At 35.4% G+C, this 6,106-nt stretch overlaps 1 long non-coding RNA gene across 1 annotated transcript; it reads right to left on the bottom strand.

Moving 5' to 3' along the window:
- Positions 1-419: 419 nt before the first annotated feature.
- LOC142238913 (uncharacterized) lies at positions 420-3,061 on the bottom strand. Its single transcript, XR_012722857.1, has 2 exons — positions 550-3,061; positions 420-489 (listed from the first exon to the last, which is right to left on the bottom strand). It is a non-coding gene; the product is annotated as an uncharacterized LOC142238913 (long non-coding RNA).
- Between the last annotated feature and the right edge of the window lie 3,045 nt (positions 3,062-6,106).

Here is a 6,106-nt window from a genome sequence, read left to right on the forward strand (position 1 = left end):
TTCTAAAGTAACTCGCAACAGTATGCAATCTCAAATCCAGAAAATGGGACAAACTCTGCTCAGTTAAAGATGAAATAGGAGGATGTACTATGTCAGCAAATGAACAATTTTATTCCCAAAACACAGCTCAGTTAAAGTTGAAATAGGAGGTTGTAATATATCAAAGTTTTATCTTCAAAACCTTCGCCTACATTCTCTTCACAATAATTGATCCAGATCAATAGTTTTTCCCGCTCAAGGATAGCCTTCTGAAAGCCAAATTTGCCTCTAATATGGAAAGTAAAATGAAATACTTCCAAATGTCGCCGGAGAACTGATGCCATGAAAGTCGCCGTCCACTTCTAGGATTTCGCTATAAAATTTCCTGATTCTAAACAAATCTGATTACTACAGTCAATATCATATATTTAAATTCAAAATTAAAATTCTTCCAATTCGATTGTATATTTCTTCATTTGTCCAATGAAAAATAGTTTTGTTTTTTTAACCCTAAAAAGAAGTTTTAGTATTTTACCTTCGGTATAAAGTAACTGATCTTAGTTTTCTTACATGGCAAATTCAAGGGGGAGTTATATTTTCCAGACATACAACTGGATAGTTGTTCTACATTCATGGTGATACATTTTCTCCAGGCATATAATATATTGAATCATACTGGAGTTCTTTGATTTCAATGTAGTAGTTGGATCACTTTAGGAAATTGAAAGATGCCATAAACCCAGCAAGAATCAAATCCACACCAGAGCATGGCCTAAATAGAAGACTCTGAGTTTTCGAACTTTAATGACCCCACGGAAGATGGGTCATGAAGTAAGCACATAATTCTCCTTGCTAAATTTATCAATTTATGTAAGATGTTGTTCGACTTTTAAGTTCTTTGTAGATGTTTTTGTTTTGAATCCACGAATTTGAACTCGAAATATGAACAAGTGCTCCGATAAACGCCATAAACGCCAAATCGCCATAACATTCATCATTCTGGTCTAAAGATCGAATTTCCAAGAATGTATCATATGTTTAGAATTGTTTAAAGGCTAAATGATGAATTCTTATATAAGTTATCAACTTTGGTATTGGGTCATAAATTGTAGACATATTTTGATCTTTATAAGCTGCTTAACCTGGCAACAGATGACATCCAGCACAAGTCGATGAATTGTTATAGGTTTCAGAGGCATTGATCAGGAAAAGCAGACCTCGAAGTCGAGAAATCATCAGTTAATGTAATGGAAACAAACATATGAAGAAGTCCATGAGTTATTGTTCAATAAATCTCCAAAATGTGTAAATAATAATTCTTGAGAGATGTTGGAGATGAAAATTGAACACGAAAAAGGATTCTAGACCCGGAACACCTCCTTAATGGCATTAGAACCAAGTATATCGGACAAAACACCGTTCGGAATGTATCTGAACAATAATTAAGAATACTTGCTTCATTTTATTTCATCATTGGTAGGTTATTCAAGTGGATGAAGAAATCTTCCTACATTCGCTGTTATAATGTTGTAAGTTAAATGGGTCATTTCAAGAATAACCTCATAAGTCGCTCTGTGACCAATTGGATGGGATTCATCAGACCATGATGTTTGCTGAATATATTCCTGTATTGGCGAACAAAATGAAGGAGAGGTCCGAATACAGGATGCTGACTGTGGAGTCACAGGATTTCTCTTTTTCTTCTTCCATATCGTCATTTTAGCGGCAGGAAGTTCTTAAATATATCTTCGTTATAAATTTCGGATAATGCTGGAATGAAATAAGGTAGATATCCTTCTATAGGACTGAAGATGAGATGTTGACTATGGAGAGACAGGACTTCTCTTTTTCTTCTCCTATATCGTTATTTTAGCATCATGAAGTTCTTAAATATATCTTCCTCATAGATCTCAGATAATGCTGAAAAGAAATTAAGGAGATGTCCTCGTAGAGGACTGTGTTCGGAATATTGACTATGGAGGGACAAAATTGTTCTTTTTCTGCTCCTTTTCTGTCATTTTAGCATCATGAAGTTCGTAAATATATCTTCGTTATAGATCTCGGATAATGCTGGAATGAAATAAGGGATATATCCTTCTAGAGGACTGAAGACGGGATGTTGACTACGGACAGGATTTCTCTTTTTCTTCTCCTATATCGTTATTTTAGCATCCTGAAGTCATAGATATGGGATAATGCTGAAAAGAAATTAAGGAGATTTCCTCCTAGAAGCAGGATGTAGACTATTGAGTGACAGGATTTTCCCATTTCTTTTCCTATATCGTCATTTTAATGTCATGACGTTATTAAATATATCATCCTCATAGATCTCGGATAATTCTGAAAAGAAATTAAGGAGATGTTCTCCTAGAGGACTGAAGTCGGAATGTTGACAATGGAGAGACAGGATTCCCCTATTGCTGCTCCTACTCTGTCATGTTAGCATCATGAAGTTCTTAAATATATCTTCGTTATAGATTTCGGATAATGCTGGAATGAAATAGGGGAGATATCCTTCTATAGGACTGAAGACGGGATGTTGACTATGAAGAGACAGGATTTCTCTTTTTCTTCTCCTTTTCTGTCATGTTAGCATCATGAAGTTCTTAACTACATCTTCGTCATAGATGTGGGATAATGCTGAAAAGAAATTAAGGAGATATCCTCCTATAGGACTGAAGTCGGAATATTGACTATGGAGAGACAGGATTGCTCTATTGCTGCTCCTTTTCTGTCATTTTGGCATCATGAATTTGTGAAATATATCATCCTCACAGATCTCGGATAATGCTGGAATGAAATAAAGTTGATATCCTCCTAGAAGACTGAAAAAGGGATGTTGATTGTTGAGTGACAGGATTCTTCTTTTTCATCTCCTACATCGTTATTTTATCGTCATGAAGTTCTTAAATCTATTATCGTTATAGATCTCGGATCTCCCAAATGACAAAATTGAAAACTGCTTCAACTTCAAATGGATCGTAATCGTTGCATACAAATGTTGCATCTATTTCAGAGGATAACAGCTTTCAACTAAGACGTATAGGGATTTCAATAAAATCAATACGAATTGTCTCCCATCAACTAGGAAATATAAATGTTCTTTACGTTTCCAGGAAAGTTGGACTATTATTGACAAATTTCCTTTCGTCATGGAATATATCAACTGGCAAATCCATATATTCCTTATTCTTCATCTTTCACGCAGTATCGAACGGAGATATCATTTGGAAGACTTCACATATATGCTAATATTTCATTCCAATCAGGATGGAGAAAAGTGCTTTGAAGTTTTTATAAACCATAACAACGATCGATTATATGGGTCTTCATTGTACCACCATTAGTGTATACATCAGATGAAAGATAGCAATTTTTTTGTTGAACTTGCCAAGAACGATTATGGATTATCAACTGATCCGAAAACTCCATGGAAGCAGAATTTGTGATGTTTCTGCTTCGTGTCTGTAATGAAAATTATTTGTTGATGCAATTTTCATTATTATTTTAGTTGACTGTTATAGACGAAATAATGAAAAATTATTCGCCAACCGACAGAGAAAGATCTTAACGCGACCACAGTAGAAGAGGAACTGTTGAAAGCCTTCGCTTTAGCCATCCTATTTATACTCAAATCAGTTTGCGGCATTTAAGGGTGAACGAATTTTCCTAACCATCAGCTTTCTACCTACCTCGGGGAGACAACAACTGTTAGCAGCTGTTACAGCTGTTGATCTTTTGGATTACGGTAAGTAGGGGTTGTTTTCTTGTCTGCTCATGACAAAAGATCGACCTTGAATTATTCTTAAGGATTGATGGGAATTTTTCTTAGGTAAAATTTATAAATTTCTTGTTTGCTTAACTTCATCAAGAACCTTCCTAACAAATATGGGAAAAATGAGGTCGTCATTAGTATGGAAGATTTATTTAAGAAAAGGAACATGTTTACTGATTTTAGATATACTTAAATATTCGACCAGGTAGTTTGTGACATGGTATTTAAAAAGTAATTTGTAAAGGGTGATTCTTTTGAGAAAGATGCTCAGTATGCTTTGACATTTCATCATGAATAGACTTACTAACGAGCAACGCTTGCAAATCATTGAATTTTATTACCAAAATCAGTGTTCGGTTCGAAATGTGTTTCGCGCTTTACGTCCGATTTATGGTCTACATAATCGACCAAGTGAGCAAACAATTAAAGCGATTGTGACCAAGTTTCGCACTCATTTTACTTTATTGGACATTAAACCAACCACACGAATGCGTACAGTGCGTACAGTGCGTACAGAAGAGAATATTGCGTCTGTTTCTGAGAGTGTTGCTGAAGACCGTGAAATGTCGATGAATGAAATGTCGCAGCAATTGGGTTTGTGTTATTCGACCACATGGAAGATTTTACGCAAAGATCTTGGTGTAAAACCGTATAAAATACAGCTCGTGCAAGAACTGAAGCCGAACGATCTGCCACAACGTCGAATTTTCAGTGAATGGGCCCTAGAAAAGTTGGCAGAAAATCCGCTTTTTTATCGACAAATTTTGTTCAGCGGTGAGGCTCATTTCTGGTTGAATGGCTACGTAAATAAGCAAAATTGCCGCATTTGGAGTGAAGAGCAACCAGAAGCCGTTCAAGAACTGCCCATGCATCCCGAAAAATGCACTGTTTGGTGTGGTTTGTACGCTGGTGGAATCATTGGACCGTATTTTTTCAAAGATGCTGTTGGACGCAACGTTACGGTGAATGGCGATCGCTATCGTTCGATGCTAACAAACTTTTTGTTGCCAAAAATGGAAGAACTGAACTTGGTTGACATGTGGTTTCAACAAGATGGCGCTACATGCCACACAGCTCGCGATTCTATGGCCATTTTGAGGGAAAACTTCGGAGAACAATTCATCTCAAGAAATGGACCGGTAAGTTGGCCACCAAGATCATGCGATTTGACGCCTTTAGACTATTTTTTGTGGGGCTACGTCAAGTCTAAAGTCTACAGAAATAAGCCAGCAACTATTCCAGCTTTGGAAGACAACATTTCCGAAGAAATTCGGGCTATTCCGGCCGAAATGCTCGAAAAAGTTGCCCAAAATTGGACTTTCCGAATGGACCACCTAAGACGCAACCGCGGTCAACATTTAAATGAAATTATCTTCAAAAAGTAAATGTCATGGACCAATCTAACGTTTCAAATAAAGAACCGATGAGATTTTGCAAATTTTATGCGTTTTTTTAAAAAAAAAAAGTTATCAAGCTCTTAACAAATCACCCTTTATAACAATTGTTTAAAATATTTCTAGAAATCTCTGGTATTATTTATGAATAGACACTGTTCTTCAATAACTTCGATATATTAAAGAAAATTAGCCCAACAACATTTGTTTAAAATATTTCTAGAAATCTCTGGTGCCTACTCTTCAATAACTTCGATATATTAAAGAAAATTAGCCCAATATTGGACCAACGAAAATATTGGTAGAAATTATCTACTTTTCATTAGTTTGAAATTAGTTATCTGCAGGGTAATGTAATTTTTTTTACAAAAAATGTTTAGAGTATTAATTAAATTAAAATTGATATATTTACATAAATTAAATTAAAAATAATATTTTATAAAAATTGGAAGGTTTTCCCAAATAAACCAGTTTTGGGAGGTCACAACTAAAGAGGCCCATATATTGCCATAAGTAAATGATTTTATGCCATATTACATCCATTGAATTCGTATTTCATTTTGGTTCAAAATTTGGCATATGTGAGATATTAATAAACTTCCAATCTAAAAGCCAATGTGGAAACAATTATAGCTACATTTACATCTATGACCTAATCCGCAATACAAAAAAACCTTGTGAGCTAGGAAAAATACTTTCTTTCCTTCCGATCTTATGAAATTTTGAAATGTCTCTAACTCAAAAATAGCCAGAGACTGCCACAAATCTCTCAATGACATGGCTGGAGTTTCTAAAACAAGGACGGACCTCTGTCTCAAGACAACAGTTGTCGTTTCCTAATAAATATTTATTCCCTCCAGCATAGTCTAACCTACAGGTAGCCTAACTTCGTGATTCGTGGTCGTGGTGAGATTCGGAGTCGATCTATTGATGTCCGTCCCTCTTTTGAAATCATGCT

The sequence above is a fragment of the Haematobia irritans genome, chromosome 5 (genome assembly GCF_050003625.1).
Source record: "Haematobia irritans isolate KBUSLIRL chromosome 5, ASM5000362v1, whole genome shotgun sequence".
In the NCBI taxonomy this organism is placed as follows: Eukaryota; Metazoa; Arthropoda; class Insecta; order Diptera; family Muscidae; genus Haematobia; species Haematobia irritans.